This window comes from Lactuca saligna, chromosome 7, assembly GCF_052625555.1.
Source record: "Lactuca saligna cultivar CGN05327 chromosome 7, ASM5262555v1, whole genome shotgun sequence".
Classification (NCBI taxonomy): domain Eukaryota; kingdom Viridiplantae; phylum Streptophyta; class Magnoliopsida; order Asterales; family Asteraceae; genus Lactuca; species Lactuca saligna.
This window is the reverse complement of record NC_136423.1, coordinates 30,158,388-30,177,500: the sequence shown is the minus strand read 5'-3', so window position 1 is coordinate 30,177,500 and position 19,113 is coordinate 30,158,388. Positions and strand designations below refer to the sequence as shown.

Here is a 19,113-nt window from a genome sequence, read left to right as displayed (position 1 = left end):
GCCGAGATTTGAACATGAGTCAATCAGTTAGCCACCATATCTTACCAAGTCACCACAACTAAAATGGTTTCGTTTTTTACAATCTTTTAAAACCCGGGTTTTTAGTTGACCCGGTGTAATGACCGGTTCACGGGTCAACCGGTTGAACCGCCAGGTCAACCTGGTTTATGGTATTTTTCTATTTTTATATATTTTTACTTTCATGCATAATGCATAAATATATAAAACCAATAATTTAATATCTACAAAGTTTAAAATTTAAAAAATATTGAAGAAACCGCAAACGGCTCGTTGTTTTGGCGTTCGCTACTTGTATCCAACTATCCAAACCCTATTAAAACGGGTCAACCCGGTTCGACATAAGCGGTCGAACCGCGTTTTAAAGAAAACCCGGCCGGTTCGATCCGGTTTGTATTTTTACGAAAACCGATCTCAATTGACTCGCATTCTATCCGGGATCACGGTCCAACCGGTTGAACCGGCCGGGTCGACCTGGGTTTTTAAAAACATTGGTTTTTTACTAACCTCAAACCCAAGTGCTTTGTTTCTTAGTTGTTCCAATATACATAACTGTACTTTTTTACTAACCTCAAATTGGTTTAGATTCTTCTTAGGGAGAGGCAGATGCATAAATAAGTTGGAATCATAGTTCTAATAATTTGTATTTTTTTTCTTCTGTTTGTTAAAAATTACTCTTAATCCTTTCTTAATTAGTAAGAATCTAAGCTTAGTTGTTCCCTCATTATGAACATTAATTGTTAGATCTATTTGTTGTTATTTATTGCTTGATTGCTTCATGTATTGTGTTTGCATCTGGTGCATCCATTGTTGATGTTCTTGTTATTAATTTGTGTAATTTTTTTTTATCTAGATGATTTCATTTGCTTACACACAAATGATATTAGTAGCATTACTATAATTAGTTCTAAGTTAATTGGTACCTCTAGTCACTAATATGCGTCTACTACTATAGTATATGCTTTTACTATTAAATGCGATTTGAGCAATGAGAGCATCTAGTTTCAATGGATCATTTTGAGTTCAGTGGAGCACTTGAATGAACATTGAGCACCCGAGAAGGGAATGGAACATCTAAAAAGGGATTGGAGCACCTAAGAAGGGAATGGTACATCCTTCATGTACCATGAAGCAAGGTGGTTCCATTTGGAAGAGGATGTTACATATAGGAATTTGGATGCGTCATCTTGAAAGTGGATGTGCCACCTTGGAACTAGATGTGACACTTCCATTATAGATGTGCCATCTAGGGATCAAGGTACACCACTCTAGTGTGTATTGGTGTACTATGAAATATTGATGTGTTATGGATGTACTGTTGAGGCATGAATACGCCACTAATGATCATGATGCACTACTTGTGCATCATGATACACCATTAGGTGATTTGATGCTCCACACATGTTGCTGATGCACCATGTTGTCCCTTGATGTGCCACTTAGGTTATGAGATACACTAGGATGCTCAAGATTATTCATAGATTCTTAAAAGTTGAAGGTGCGGTGGATGCCCCAAATGACATTATATGTAATTATGTTGGGGGATGTGCCACCATGATGAAGTATGCTCAATCATGATGCACCATGATCACTCTGAATGAGCCATCTTGGTTTATGATGCACTATCATTTGTTATGTTGATTCTCAAGCATTGTATCTCCAGTGTCAAGGTTCTAGAAATATATGCATGGAGAATTGTGATTAGTTAATACCTTTCATGGGTATATGGATTAATAGGCTTGGCCCATTAGGGTTTTAGGTCTGATACCTTGTCTATAAATAGCAATGTTGGCTAATCATTTGTTTTTGTCTTGAATTCTAGTGAGTAAGAGAATCTCTGTTGGGATGTGCTTGTAACCTCTATTGGTGAACCCGGTACATAAGAATGTTCCCTAATGGCCATAGATGTAGGTTATATTGACCAAACCACATAAATATTATGTCTTTTTGTACATTTGGTTGTGTGTGTTATCTGAATTACTTCTTATTAATGGTCATTCGAGCTTGGCAAGTAGTACCATATATGTTTTGATTCTTGTCAAGTGTCGTCTCATTTCCTAACATTTACAATTAGGAATAAATTACGGGTTGTTAATGATAGTCATACTCATCCCCCTTAGGATGAGACCAAAGGTGTTAAATATGGTAGGGATAATGTGTTATTTGTTAAGTGGTTAATTTTATCTATTGATTACAGTATTGTATATGTTTACGTGTTTTCTAAAGTATCTCCTAATTTGTGACTTTAATGAAAACAAACCTATGAACAAATTAATGGGTCATTAATTTGTAATGTCTAGCAGAAATTTTATGTGCACTCTCACAAGACTAATAGTGTTTCAAATTACTTCAATAGCCTTCATAGTTTATGGAAGAATTTTTAACCATTATCTAGTCTTAATGAGTGTACTTGTCTTGCATCAAGGAATAAACAATTTTTTTTCAAATCAAATAATACTAATGTAGTTTTTAGTGGATCTAATTTAGTTTTATATTTGGTTCACAAGTAGCATTCTTATGCAAGAATGTCTACCTTTTGTTTAAGTTGTTTTGTTATAATTTCAAGATAAAAGTCTTGTAAAGGAAAACTCATCGTCTTGAAAAGTTGGAAAAAAATCAAACATTGTTTTTATTGCAAAGTAGCTAATGTTAAAAGGATGGTGGCGAAAATACGAATTATTGTGTAAACATTATAACATAAAAGAAAATAATGTTGTAAGATTTAAAAGCTAACTGGTTTCCTAAAGTGTTTAACTCCATAAATGATATTGATTTGCAAAGGAAAATTGCTTCTATAATGTTACTTCTGGTCGCACTAGTTCAAATGTCTCTAATAAGAGAGTCTAATAACCTTACAAGTGAACATATTTCTAAATTGGTGGGGTTTATAAATTGTATTTTTCGATGTTTGTCTGACATCACAGACTTGGTTATCCCTCTAATTAAGTCTTACACCTTCTAGATTTTGGGATTTAATAAGAATTCTTCTCTTCCATGTGATATTTTTCATAAATCCAGACAAACACTTGAATCGTTTTTGTTGATTGATCACAAATTGTGTAGTCTAGGTGATCTTGCCCATTTAAATGTATGGTGTCCACATAGAGTACCTACTAAATCTGGATTCATATTCTTCCTTACTATTAAGGGTTGTTTTCTAGGGAAATTTGGATTTATTTTCTTATAAGTAAAGATTCATTAATTTATAATTTAGTAATATTTTCTCATATGTTGAAACTTCTGTTTCCTAAACCCGCTAAATTTTTAGATCTAATAATTTTTTGAACAAAATGTTGTTATACATCAAATGCCTTGCGTTTATACTGCACAAAAAATGGAATTGTGGAAAGAAAGCATATATATTTGATTAATGTAGCTAGGTCATTACTATTTCAATATGGTTTACCTCACCCTAATTTTTTTAGAGTGTTTGTTAGTCTTTGTTTTGCTACTAGACTGAATAGGTCAGATAAGTGTGTTTTAGTTGGTTCATCTAGCATTAAAAAAAGTTATAAAGTACTGTTAATTCAAACTATGTTTTCCTTATAGATGTGAAATCTTATGACCTAATGTGTGCTTTTAAAATAGGTATGGGTGGGAGCTCATGTGATGGTGTGTAAAATGAAGGTAGTCATAATAGTTTATTTGACATGGTTTATTAAATTGTATCTAGTAAGTCAAATAGTCTCATGAATTCCAATAATGATCAATTAAATCTTGTTAGTTGTTTGGTTGTTTAACCTCATTAATTGGGTAGTGATGGGGTCCATCCAACCATTCATGATAGGTTTTCTAAACTAGATTAATTGAACCATTTTAAGGTATCATCTTCTTGTCTTTGAAAGACAATTGATATGCAGAAAAATTAAGAACACAAAAATTGAAAGGAATAAATTATTATTGTAACTCAAAATTGGATTATAATCTCTCGTCTCTTAGTGTCTCTAAAATTGATATCATCCTACTTGATTGTATTCAAGTAAATATACATGGCTAACTAGAATCCTACATGATTACAACTTGCCATATAAATGACTTGCTTAATCCCTAAGAAAAACTATATTTTCTTGAGTCCTAAGAAACTTCTTAAGACTCCTTGTTTCCCAAGGAATGATTATTCCTATGTCTTATTGTGTATAAAAGGGTATAATAAGAAATTAGTAATGATCACCCCCTAATTTCCAAATGGAAATTGTGAGGTGTTCAACTCCTAGCAGCTTGCACATTTCAACAAAATTTATCTTAGCTAACACCTTTATCAAAATGTTAGTTCGTTGTTCCTTTCAACTAACATGCTCGATTTTGATCTCCTTGTCTTCAACTCGTTCTCGTAAGTATTGGAAACGAGATTTCATATGCTTGCTAATAGACCGACCTTGGTGTCTTCGACCAATTCATACACAACTTCATAATATAATAACGCCACTATTTCTTACTTTTGAGAGAACCATTTGATTGGTGATTCACCAAAGTAAAATACATGATTGGTAGTACTTCTTCCATCATCTTGATCAATGGTGTGACTGTATCACAATATCCAACAAAACATACTAGATTATTGTGAATGTAACGTATCCTATACTTGATAGTTCCTTTTACATATCTTAATATTTGTTTTATAGCATCCATGTGAGACTTCTCAGGAGTTTTCATGTAATAGCTTACTATGAGAACTGAGTAAGATAAATAAGCCCTTGTTTGAAGCAAATAACTAAATCTTCCAACTAGGCTTCGATTTTTTGTTGCATGCCGTAACGCCGTGTTCTGAATCGTTTCTTAATGCGGGGCGGTGACCCGAAGATCGGGTATCATAAGTCTTAGGACCTTTAAAAATAGATATTTAGATCTATTTAGGGTGTGTGTAATGTAGGTTAGATGATTTGAGAGTTCGGTTTGTGTTTTGGAACCCAAGAGTACAACCGTAAAGTGGAAGTTCAAGCCTTTTATGAATTTTGGATTTTTGTTCGGAAAGTTTTAAGGTTAGGATCATTTTATAGAAAAAATTATTTCTCCCAAATGATCTAGTAATCAAAGTGATTGAAAACTTGTTATAGAAACATCCACATACACAACTTCACAAGATGATAACACCATTGTTTCTTGCTTTTGAGAGAACCATTTGATTGGTGATTCACCAAAGTAAAATACATGATTGGTAGTACTGATTCCATCATCTTGATCAATGTTGTGACTGTATCACAATATCCAACCAAACTTACTAGATTATTATGAATGTAATGTATCCTGTATCTGATAGTTCCTTTTACATATCTTAATATTTGTTTTATAGCATCCATATGTGACTTCTTAGGAGTTTTCATGTAATACCTTACTATGCGAACTGAGTAAGATAAATAATCCCTTGTTTGAAGAAAATAACTAAATCTTCCAACTAGGTTTCGATTTTCTGTTGCATGTCGTAATGTCGTGTTCTAAATCGTTTCTTAATGCGGGGCAATGACCCGAAGATTGGGTGTCATAAGTCTTATGGCCTTTGTAAAATAGATATTTAGATCTATTTAGGGTGTGTGTAATGTAGGTTAGATGATTTGGGAGTTCGGTTTGTGTTTTGGAGCCCAAGAGTATACCGTAAAGTGGAAGTTCAAGCTTTTTATGAATTTTTGATTTTTGTTCGAAAAGTTTTAAGGTTAGCATGATTTTATAGAATTTTAGAGATTCTCATTACATTTTTGTGGATAAAAGGATCGTCGGAAACAGGCTTAGAATGAAGAAGTTATGCTCTTCAGAAGTTTTGTGGTTTTAGGGTTAAACCACGTATGCGGTGCATACACAAGTGTACGTAGGGTGTACTAATGTTAAGCCCAATACACGGGGCACACATTGGAGTCTTTTGAGCGTACTAAGCATATGTATCGCAAGTTTCCTTTAGAGTACGCATGGCATACCAGAATTACGCATGGTGTACTCCAGTTAGACCCAAACCCTAATTTAGGGTCTAGGACCCTATTTAAGCTTCTTAACTCACCACCAAACCCTGTTATCTTTAGCCTCTCTCCCTTTAAACCCTAGAAGCAAAACCGTAGCCACCATTTGAGTGGTTTTTGAGCTTTTGGTGGTATTTCATGCTTTTTGGTGTTCATAGAAGAAGAAGCAACTTCTTGGGGAAGTGTAGTATTGCTTGAAGCTTTTGGATCTAGGCTTATTCCATATTGATCTACCTTTTAAAGGTAAAAAGCTCAAACCTTGATGATCATATATGTTAGATCTAGTTTATCGGGTATTTTGGAGCTTTTGAGTCTTTTAGTTGTAAGTGTGAGCTTTTAGTCTACTCCAAAAGCAATAGATGTGGGATCTTAGATCAATTCAATCCCTATGTTCATAAAAATGTCATCTTTATGGATTATTTTTACCCATGCATGTATTAAGACCTTTTTAAGCTCTTTTTTGAGCTCTTGAGTCCTAATAAGCCATGCATGAGTGTAAAATTGTCAACTTTACGTGATAAGTGGCCTTATGGAATCAAATCTTAGAGTTTAGCATGGTATTTTAACCGATTAAGTGCTTATTGGAGGAAAAAGGGGGCTTTAGGAGTATTTTGGGTGTATGTAAGTGTATGCTCAGTGTAATGCTGATTAGTGCATTATGGACTTGTACTTTGTGCTTCATGGGTGGGTACATGGGGTGTACCATTCTGGTACGTGGGCCGTACTCCCCAATATGTCTTTGGGCTTTTAAGGTTTGGGCCTTTTTGGGCCATTGGACTTCTTATTTTGGGTTATAGCTTGGCTAAGGGCCTTCTTAGAATTGGTCCCTTGATAGTTTTAGGGACCGATTAGGAAGTTGGGCCATATTGGGCTTTTGTGCATTTGGATTGGACCATGATTGTGGAACAAGTAAGAAAATGGTAAAATGGTATTTAACCCTTTAGGAAGTTGGATTATGGAGTGGGCCTTGGAATTTTAGTTACCGGGTTAATTATTGATTATAGTTGTATTTATTTTTACTTGGTGTGGGGTTATCCGGTTCAGCAACACGGGCATTTACTTGGTTATCAGCAGACTGAGGTGAGTTTTCTCACTGTATGAATTGGTCGAAGACACCAAGGCCGACCTATTATTTGTGATATAGAATGTTAGCTGTCTTTGTGATATGTGTATGAAAGACTATGATCTGGCCCTTGGAAATTGTATGAAAGACCAGGATTTGGCACCCGACACTTGTATGGAAGACTAGGGTCTTTCCCTTCGTATTTGTATGAAAGACCAGGACCTGGCCCTTGGCAAAGACCTAGATTTGGCCCCTGGAAATTATATGTAAGACTGGGATTTGGCCCTCAACATTGCAAGGGAAGACCATGATTTGGCTCATGGCAGGAAGTGCTTGTAAGACTATGATATGACCCATAACATTCACTTAATTATGTATGGCATGTTGTACTTTAGGGAAACCGATAAGCTTTGTGCTTACATTTTTATGGTTATGCTTTTAGGTACTTCTGGTTCGAATGGGAAGGGCCCAGCTTGATCGCAATGCATCGACCCATTTTTTGTATGATGATGAATTTGGGAATATACTCTGATAACTGTTTTCTTATAAAGTACTTTTGAAAATTTTGAAAAAGAATTTTGAATGTTGACTTAAAGATAATTAATGTTTTGGTTGAAATAACATATATATATATATATATATATATATATATATATATATATATATATATATATATATATATATATAATTTTACCTCATAATTTTTTGTACGTTAAAATTTGGTATCAGAGCCTTGGTTTGAGGGCTTCAAACATGCTCTCAGGTGTGACTGAACTCAAATTGAGGAATTGGTAATTTTGCTTAAAAAGAAACGAGTTTCTAAAAAGATTTTTGTAAAAGGGAAGAAATTTCTAAAAGGATTTTGTAAAGACAAAACGGGTGTGATGCGTGCACACGGCCAAGGCCAAGTACATGATTCTCAGAATTCCCATACACGTTTGTTATGATTATATGTTATGAGAATTACATGCTAGGATAAGGCTATGGATACTTTTAGGAATTGCATGATAGATTAGTCTGATATGTGATGGCTTGTAGACTAGGAAGCATTGGATGTTATGCTAGAATGGGATTATGTATTGGTATCAGTAAATGCTAAGTGTATGCTTTAAAAATTATATATGGTTAGGATCATATAGCCCTAGAATGATTGATTTGACCTTATTTCTTGTTCCTCGTTTAGTTGTGGTCCTAGGGTAGAGTCTTTTATTCGAAAGTCTACTTGTTCCTAGCATGAGTAGTAGTCCATGAGTTTGAATGTTCTTTGGTTATTTTATGGATTGGAGTGCTACTTCACGAATACTACTTGCTTTGTGCCTTGTGGAACTATTAAGTGATGTGAGTTAGCTACTAGCTAAATATGTTAAGTCACATGTGACAAAGGTTGAATAATCTCAGAGTGATGAATTTGATGCTATTGCGTAGCTTTTATTTGAGTCTAACCGTTGTAGGGACGGGTCTTTTACTCGAAGGATTATCTAAGCTTTGTTGCATGTGATTGTATTTGTGAAGTGGTTAACTAACATTATGGGGAGTTCTTCAGCAGCTGAATACAGGGTATGGTCGGAAGCCTAGGAAGTGCTTTGATGGGTCTTGTTGCGCTGTTTAGCGAGTACTTGGAGTATCAGTTTGAGAAGGTGAATTAGAGGATTCTGGATGATTCTTGAGGAAACTATGGATAGGTGTGGAAGGTAGTATAGGGCCCGTACTATTGAAAGCGCATGATCCATACTCGAATTGAGGAGAGTCTTGGAGAATCTGGGAAGCCTATGGGCTGAGGATTCATGGTTATGTTCCGATCATTTTATGATTGCTTTTTAGAATAGGAATGAGCAATCATAAAAGGAGGTTCGGGTTTTGATTCAGGCTCAAGTGCAGGTACTGAGCTAATCAATGAGTTGATGTGGGAGTTCATCTCATCGGAGACTACCCAGAGTATTTTGGAGCAGACCCTGTGATCTTTGGTTTAGTCAAGGGGGGGATTATATAGATTTTGTATGAGCATTTGGGCACATTCCTTGCTGAGATTATGGCTATTGTTGGAGCTTGCACTCTTTCATTTCGTGAGTTCCGTGATGGTGTAGCTCCCGAGTTCTTTGGGGAGAAGGAACCCATTGCCACGGTGGTGAATTTTGATCGCTTCCCAGATTTCCTTTGTTGTACTCATCATGCCTACACGCAAGATTAATTACTCGGGGATTTCTTTGAATAAAACGCAATTGCAACGTTGTTTATCTTGACATCAATAGTTATTGGATCAACAATGTCCCAAACTTAGTGAACAATGAATATTACTTTCATACGAATTTCCGAAACAACGTAGTTAGTCTCTGTAGGCATTATAACGTGGAACGAGAATGATGAATTCTCCTTTGTTCCTGATATGCCTAGATCCACTGGAGCTATCATGCTTGGTGGACGGTTTTGTCCTTCTAGCTCTAATACCAATTGAAAGACATTTGATATGTAGAAAAAAATAAGAACATGAAAATTGATAGGAATAAACTCTTATTGTAACTTAGAATATAACTCAAAATTGGATTACAATATCTCCTCTCTTGCTCTCTCTAAAATCGATATGATCCTACTAGATCATATGCAAGTATATAAAGATGGCTAATTAGAATCCTATTTGATTATAACTTTCCATATAAATGACTTGCTTGATCCCTAAGCAAAGCTACATTTCCTTGAGTCCTAAGCAACTTCTCGAGACTCCTTGTTTCCCAAAGAACGATCCTTCTTATACCTCATTATGTATAGAAGGGTATAATCATAAATTAATAATAGTTTCGGGTTTGAATCTCAATATGTCTCTTAGAAGGCTAGGTAAGCATATCATAGTTCCTTATAGATTCAATGGTTGTATTGATGGGTTTTAGCCATAAGAACTTTCCTATGTGCGCATGCAAAACCCTAATGCTTGGATCTAGGCTTTCTAATAAACATGCTTTTGAATCCAAGACTTCTAATGGCTAATTAGGTTAAACAACAATATTGAAACAGATCTAGAATCATACCTTTGAATTCCTTGTTGATCTTGTTTGTCTTGGAGCTTCTAGAGTCACAATTGTCACTCCTCTAATGGCTTACAAACACCAATAGCAAGCAAGATGATTTAGGAGAGAGGAGAGGGGAGGAATTCGGCCAGAGGTTCCTTGCTTAAGGTTGTGTGTCGAATTCCCTCACCCATAGGGTCTATTTATACTTGTAGACTCCTTAAGGGTTTCACCCTAAACCCTAATTGGATAATCTTCTCTTAAGGCTATCCAAATCCATTCCATAGATAACCCTATGGACGATTTGAGCTATCCTAAAGCTCTTAGAATCCATCCAAGGTATATCCTAATGGATTTACAGTCTAAAGTCTAACTACCAAACAATTGACAGTTTATACCCTCTTATTTAATTAATCTCTTTAAGTCACCAAATTAATACCAATTAATTTATGACTTATATTAATCAAATAGCCAAATATTATTCCTTATAATATTTACTCTCTCTTAATAAATCATCCTTCAAGTTGCTATGGTGAAGGCAACCCAAAAGGACCATGCATAACCGAATATAGTTATAGCCTTAGACACTATTCCAACATGTATGATAGAGGAGAAGCATAAATTTGGTATTGAAAAAAATATTTGGATATTACAAATTTAGTTAAGAGTATAAGTCTCTTATATATATATATATATATATATATATATATATATATATATATATATATATATAAGCCTTCTAAACCATCTTCTTATTTTGAGGCTTCTCAAGATCCAAACTCGATATAAAGCTATGAATGAAAGAAATGGAAATCATTATTTAAAATAGAACTTCGAAGATTACTAGTTTAACCTATGGGATAAAACCCATATATTGTAAATGAGTGAAGAAAATTAAAGACAACTCTAATCATGAACTAAGACATTTTTTCATGTTTATAAGTTTCTTACCTTTGGTTGTTTTTTAAATTTAGTTGTAAAGATGGATTGAAAACTATATTATCTTGATGTAAGTAGTTCTTTTCTTTGTGGTTCTACTTTATTTACATTTCTCTTCCTTAAGGACATTTTACAAAAATAAACAAATAAATAAAATTGATAACAAGGTTTGCACACTTGTTAAGTCTTTCTATAGTCTAAAACAAGCTCATCGAAAATGGAATGAATACTTAACTGTTTCCTGATGGTGTTTTGTTTTTATACAAATGTGGTCTGCTATCGTCAAAGCCTTTTAATAACCTTTTTGGTTTGTATGTTGTTGTTACTAGGGAAGGTGAAGGTCAAAATGATTTAATTTTTCTTAATACAACAGACTATCAAAAATTACTTGGTAAACTTATTTGTCTTGCCAGTACGTGCCTAATATTTCCTTTGCAATACAAATTTTGAGTCATTTTATGCATAGGCATAGGAAATCTCATTTTAGAACTTCTATACATGTTTTGTGGTATTTGAAATCTTCCCCAAATAAACAAAATTTTGTATCTAAATATGATAATCTAGCCTTATCAGCTTTGACAAATGATGTTAATTGGGGTATATGTATTACATCTAAAAGGTTTGTATGGGTTATTTTTTGTTTCTTGGTAATTTGTTGATTTTGTGGAAGAGCAGGAGACAGTTAACTAATTTTTGGTCTTCCATGGAAGTTGAATATCGTGATCTTGCCACTGGTACATGTGAGATTTATAAGTTTTAAAAATTCTAAAAGACATAAACTTAAAGTACAAACTTTCAATGAATATTGTTTATGATAATGCTTCTACGAATCTTATTTTAACAAACCCTGTTATACACGAGAGTACAAAACATATAGAAATTGACAATCACATTGTCGGATATATAGGTATATGAAGGAGTTGTGAAAGTGGTTTAAGGTTGAATCAATATAGCAAAGAAGCTAACATTCTCATTAAACTGTTAAATCCGAATCAACACAATGTCTTTATGAAAAACTTGGTTTTGTTTATAATTTACTAGTTTAGCTTTGAGGGATGGTTTTTAACACTCAAACATTTAAGTGTATTCAAGCTAAACTGGAAAGCATTTATTTAATTGGAAAAACAATTTGGAATGTTTGTTGCTTCAATAATAAATTGAATATGCATGGTTAAAAGTGTTCAAGTCCATAAAAAGGTTGGTGATTTGATTGGAAATAAGTAGTGTCAAGTTGTGTAAAGACCATGGTTGCGGCTTGTTTTGTGCAAAGATGGAGAAGGCATGGGTCAAGGTTCGACTCGAAAAGATAACGAGGTTGAAGTTGAGTATTTAATGTTGTATCTGTTGTTATTTGATGCATCTTAGCTTAGAAACTATGGCCTCAATTTTCTTTTATTCTCTCATATCCTTTGTTAGTTCATAGAGTAAAACTTTGAAATTGTTCTCCAGTTGTTCCCTGAAACGTTCATGTAGGCTAGGATAGAATGTGTTAATTATTGTGATTAGCATGACTAGGCTAAAGTGTTGTTTCTGAATATTATGTAATAAGTCTTACTTCTAAATAGTTTCTTTTTGAACTGAATGAATGAAAAGAGCAACTCTACTTATTTTGGTATTTTCTAATAACTTGTTTAATTATCGATACAAGTAATTTCATTATTAGTTAAGTAATATGTTAAATATTTGAAATGATTTAATTTAAGAATTAGCAAAAGATTGCTTACATACTCATATTTGACAATATCTTATGTCCCTAATCTCTAGTAAAATCAGAAAAGAAGCCTAAATATAGATTAGTCGTTAGACTTCTAGTTTATTGCAAAAAACTAAAGTTACCACTATTAACTTGCTTATTCTCAAGTTAATCCATAGATAGAATGCTAGTGAAGGCTGAAATGGTATGTAAAATAATTTCATCTACAATCCCTTTTTCATTCAAAATATATTAGTGACAAAATTGCAAGTTTGGTCCTTGTGGTATTTCAAAAAAATGAATGTCTGGTTCAAAATGTTTTGGAGTTGTACGAGTGATCCTAAAGATTTCATTTGTTGTTAGTATGGTGCAAAGGCTTAACAACCATTTATGACCTCCGTTTAGGTGACGGCAAATTTGTAGATTCACATATTCCTTTTTAATTTCTAATTAATCTAAACCCCTTTATTCATACCTCCGTTTAGGTGAGTCTCTCTCTCTCTCTCTCTATCTCTCTCTCTCTATCTATCTATCTATCTATCTATCTCGTATACACACACACCTCATTCTTCTATGAGGATGTTTGGCTAAGCTTATGAAAATCATAAGTACTTTCCAACTTATAGCTTATAGCTTAAAAGTTGACAAGTTAGGGCTCTTACTTATTGGTTTTAACTTATTACCGGTATGGCATCGGTATAAGCTATTTTTATCCAAACACCCTTTTTAGCTTATATCGGTGTGAAACCGATAATAAGTTTAAAAACTCAATTTTTAAGCTTTGCCAAACACCCCTTATATATCGTCTTCTCCACACATCCCCAAATCAATAAATAAAACCATAACAAGTCACATAAACCCCTTTTCGTCTTTTTCAACTAGGTTTACAAACCCAATTCTTGAAACCCCCTTAACCCAAGAACAAAATGCTTTAAATGTATCCAATAAAGAGGAAGAACACACACAGTCGCCTCCATCGTCGTAGGTTTCCGTGGGATTTCCAAAAGTCGTGTTGTTTTCGAGATTGATCACAAAAATAAGAGGTATGTAGTGATGGCTTTAACCAAACAATGTGCGATTTCTAGTAAGATGTAGACACTGGAGAAATCAAGATGATACCTATAAAAAGCTATGTGATTTCCGAGATCGACCTCACTCTAGACCACCATCATCGGAATGCTTCTAGGAAAAATTCAATCAACACCTCATCTTCAGCCTCTTACACAATAGCACATTATGAATCGTATTTCCCTTTCGAGATTTCTTTTGGTTTAGAGTAGAAGACTACAACCCCCCCCCCCCCCCCCCTCTTTTCCCTTTTGATTTTAGGTTCTGCGCCTAAATGATGAGATGGAGAGATGGGGTGTGAGCATTTTTTTAATCAGTGTTATAGAGTGGTGAAATAATGGTGGTATGTGGTGTTTGTAATGGTGTTTATGTAGCTGGATGGTGGTAATAGTGATGGAATAACATAAAAAGATGATAATTGGTATAGGTGTCGCATATGGAGATATCGGGTCTAAGCTCTTTTTTTTTTTATCTAATCTCACCATAATCAAAATCTCTCTAATTTGATGTTAAAGGTATGTGACCTTGATTAATAGTTGGAGGTATGGTTTTGGTGATGAGAGTGTCTGTTGAAAATTGTGGGGATGGTGTAGGTACTGTGTTTGTGTTTTCATCTAAAAATAGGTGATGAGAAATGGTTATGAAGAATGAACTTTTAGATGATGGTAAATGGAGAGAGAGAGAGAGAGAGAGAGAGAGACGAGGGGGAGAGAGAGAGAGGTATGATGCAGGTGGGTAGTAGGTTATCTAATTAATTTAACAGAGAGTATTAAATTAATTAAATATTAAAAAGGAATATGTGAATTGACAAATTTACCCTCACTTAAACGAAATTCATAAACGACTATCAAGCCTTTGGACCAAATTCGTATTTTGGACCACCAGTACAACTCCAAAGCATTTTAGATCAAACATCATATTTTCGACATACCATATGGACCAAACTTGTAATTTTATCTTTATTATTACTTAACTATAACTAATACTTATGGCCGATTTCACGAATACATAAAAAAATAACATTATAGTCGAAATGCTTTTTAGTCAAATGGGAAATAACAATTATTTATCAAATTGACAAATAATATCTCAAACATTTGTATAATCACAATTAATCTCACTGTTATTTCATTAAAAGCAAGAATTACCGAAATCCCCGGTGGCTAAGAGCATAAGGTGTAGGTCAAGGAAACGATGTTATTGCTGAGCCGAACACACCTCAATAGCGTCGTTACACCCTCTACACCCCCACCCCAACTCGTTAAGGAGGCGTTATGGGGTCTCCCATTGTAACGAGGAAGGGGTATAATGTGGCTTTTGATTGGCTATTCTTTTTGTAACTATTTGACTCAACAATATTAAAAAAAAAAAAGAATGACCTTTTTTACCTATAAATACATAATATCTACCCTTTTAATTCACACAATTCCTCTCTTTCTCTATATTCTCTACAATTTCGAAACATTGAAAAAAAATAATGGATTGTTTCTACTCGTCCGATAATGAAGTGACGATATATTCATCACTTTGATGTATTAGTATTGCACCAACGAGCAACTACAAGTAAACCAAACCCGTATACTAAAAAGATTTGCAATGTCAAATAGAAATCGTGAGGAAAGACACAAACATTTATATCGTGATTACTTTGCAGATAATTGTGTATACATGTCGAAAGAGTTCAATAGAAGATTTTGTTTGAGTAGGAATGTGTTCCTACATATCAGAAACGCCTTGGAAAGTTAGTATCATTTCTTTAATTTTAATACATATTGACTATTTTTTTATACAAAACAAATACAAATTTACCACATGCTTAATACAAATGTACTATATTTTTAAAACATAATCAATGTATGTTTAGGTATACACTTTTCCAATTTAGATATGATGCTAGAGGTTGGCAAGGATTTACAACACGGCATAAATGTGTTGCGGTCATTTGTTTGATGGCTATAGGGGAGTCACCCGATACCATGGACGATGACACGAGAATATCAGAAAGAACTGCATGGGAAAGTTTGTATAGATTGTCAAAAGGTGTTGCTAAAACATTCGGAGACGTATATTTACGGAAAACTACATTGAATGATATATTTACGGAAAACTACGTTGATTGATATGCAAGATCTGTATGCAACACTTGAAGAAAGACATGAGTTTCTCAGAATGATTGGAAGCGTTGATTGCACACACTGGAAATGGAAAATTATTTAGTATCATGGAAAGGGTAGTATGCAATTGGTCATCATGAATCGCCTTCGTTAGTTTTATAGGTTGTTTCTTCAAAAGATTTATGAATTTGGCATGCATTTTTCAGGGTTACGGGTTCCAACAACGACGTCAATGTTCTTGATCAGACACCAATATTTGACAATCTTTTGACTGGTACGACCCAAGATGCTCATTTCACAGTGAATGGAAATGAATACAAGTTTCGGTATTACCATAATGATAGAATATATATTCTATATTCGTCATTCATGAAGGCATTCCAACAGCTGGTTGAAGAAAGATATGAATTATTTAAAAGAAGACAAGAATGAACACGCAAGGATGTGGAATGTGCTTTTGGAGTATTAAAGTCGAGGTGCCACTTCGACATTAGAACTCAAAAATCATGTTCCACATCCTTGCATGCTCCTTCTTGTCTTGTTTTAAATAAAGCATAACCTAGTAGTAGAAGATAAAAGATGATATATTGCACACTATATCCCAACAGAGCATAAACATGTTTAATTTCAACCAAGAAAAGCAAAATATATGCATAGAGTCGTTGACATTCAGGAAGCAAATAAACACAGACAACTTCGAGAGTGCTTAGCGGATTATATCATTGACGGTAACGATGACGAATATTGTTGTTTAGGAAAAATAAAGTATGTATTTTTTTTGTCATGTAATGTTTTTTTTTGTAAAAAAATGGATGTTATGTGTAATTTAAATGTTATGTTATTTTTATTTTTTTGAATATTATGTATTATTTTAAATATAAGTGTTTAATAAAAAAGGAAACTTGAAAACAAATACAAAAAAATAATGACATGGAAATTAGTGGATGTTAAAACATGCTCTTAACATGGTGACCATTTCGTTACTTGGTGCCATAACACGATGAGTGATGTGGCATGTGAGGTGACACCAAATGGTGTTATAACATGTTGTCCTTACCTAATGTTCTGATATTTTAAATTTGTAATGCCTACAATCTTCCATTCACTTATCTTGTTATCCCTCTTAGTTCCAGTATAAAACTTTTAAAAGTTGGAATTTGATTGTGGGTGTTGAAATATGTTAAATTTGAATTTGTCTCAGAAGAAAAAATTGTATTTTTCATTATTTTCTTATTGTCTAACATGTGGTGTTTAGTGTAGGAAAGTAAAAGGGACAGTTTTTGATAGATAAAAGTTGTAAAAAATATATTTATTTGGATGAGAGGATTGAAGTGGCATATTGTGGATTTATCTAGGTTATGGCTCTAATGGAAGCGATCATCTTTACCCGAACCGACCCTTCGTTTACCTATATCTTTACCCGGTGTAACATGACAGTATATAATGTGTAAAGGTGTATAATTTCTCATTAAGTTAGACAGAAAACACCCACACACTCTCTGTTCCTTCTCCCTTGTTGTATGAGTTAGGGTTTCCACTATAGTCAGGGTTTCACAATGAAATACCTTCGTTCTTAGTTTTTTTATTTATAATAGTTTCCTTCTTTTATGTTGCCAATCCATTGAGAGTTTGAGTGATATTGTAGCATGAATTTAGTCTGTAAAAATATTGACTTGAATGAAAGTTTAGTTTACCTTTTTGAAGTTGGTATCAAAGCGCTAGGGAGCTTAGTCAATGTCAATATGTTGGTTTCTTATGTTGATTGTTTTCATAACTAAAAAATATAATGTGGAAGCTTAAACTTTAGATCTTTATTCTCGAATCTATTAACAGAAAACTTAAACATGATAGAACGATTACATACCTTGTTCCATTAAGATTTTTAGATATAGAGACTAAGAGGAGTTTTCAATTGATCTCAAGGCTACCTCTAAAACCCTCAACAATGAACCATACAAGTTTCTTATCGTATTTTCATGTCTCTTAGTGTGCTCCTCATCACATTTATATATAGATTGACATATACCATAATGTGATAGATGGAAGAGATATAGATGATCTTGAGTCAATCCGGGAAATCAATCAACAACTGTAAGTAAATATCCGATAAAATTGGTTCGTCTACAAAATTATACTTTTATCATAATAACTTTGAATTTAAATGTGAACAATGTATATACATTATTAAGTTGTCCAAAACAATAACAATCTCTCACTGGACCATGAATCTATAAATGTACATATAATCATATAATTGTTTTGATATATGTTATCATAGTATTAACATCTTTAAACAATCTCATCAATTAATCATAATAGTATAGTATCAAAACAATTTTTCATTAAAGCTTACATAACTAAACCCATCATGGACCCACATACCTATATAATTAAATGAAATAGATTAAAGATAAATGTGTGGTAGTAAATAAAAATAAATTTCCTACAAGTTGCTTAGTAGCTTGAAGTAAGATCAAACTTCAAATGAGTGCAAGTAATAATGGAATATATTGAATCCTTAGTCTTTACAGAAAAACATAATTCTTTTAAAACAAAACATAAAGCACTAATAAAATATCACACCAATGTGTGTAGTATGCTCATGAAAGACCTCGGGAAGTAATTTCTAAGTGAGAGGATCTGCTATATGGATGTAACACCCCATTTTCACTTTACATTATATTTTATTATAATCATCTATTTTACGCAATTCAAAGTGTTATTACATTATGTTTTTGCTAATGCATTCCATACGAAAGTTGTAGTAGACGTCAATACGAAACTGTGAGTATAAGGTTTGTCAAAATCAGACATCATATAAGGAAGAAATGATCGTTGTAAGATCATTTCATGATGTATTCCTTTTGAATATCAAAGTAAATATAGGTTACTTTTTTAACAAAGTAATGTAAAGAAGAGTTGATGTCCTCATAAGTATGAATCACTGGATCATGATATAAAGAATGTCGAGAATGGAACTTGTATGAACAAGTTATGAATTTAAGAAAGTTGTTCACATAATAATATTTATAAAATAAGAAGTGAAGATAGACTGCGAGTTAGCTATTAAGATCTAAAAGAAAGTTGAACTAAATGTAAATACGAATATGTAGATATAGAGAATGTTGAAAATGAAGCTCGTATGTGAACATTATGATTTAACAAATATTGGAGAAATTACAGGCGAGGGGTGACATGGAACCACAAGAATACGCCACATGGAAGTTCGGAACGCAATCCTCACACTAACCACAAGCACACGTGGAAGCACTGA

At 33.5% G+C, this 19,113-nt stretch overlaps 1 protein-coding gene across 2 annotated transcripts in view; it reads right to left on the bottom strand.

Moving 5' to 3' along the window:
- Positions 1-19,113, bottom strand: part of LOC145004212 (dammarenediol II synthase-like) — a 46,224-nt gene that overhangs the window by 9,632 nt on the left and 17,479 nt on the right. The gene's annotated exons all lie outside the window — the stretch shown is intronic.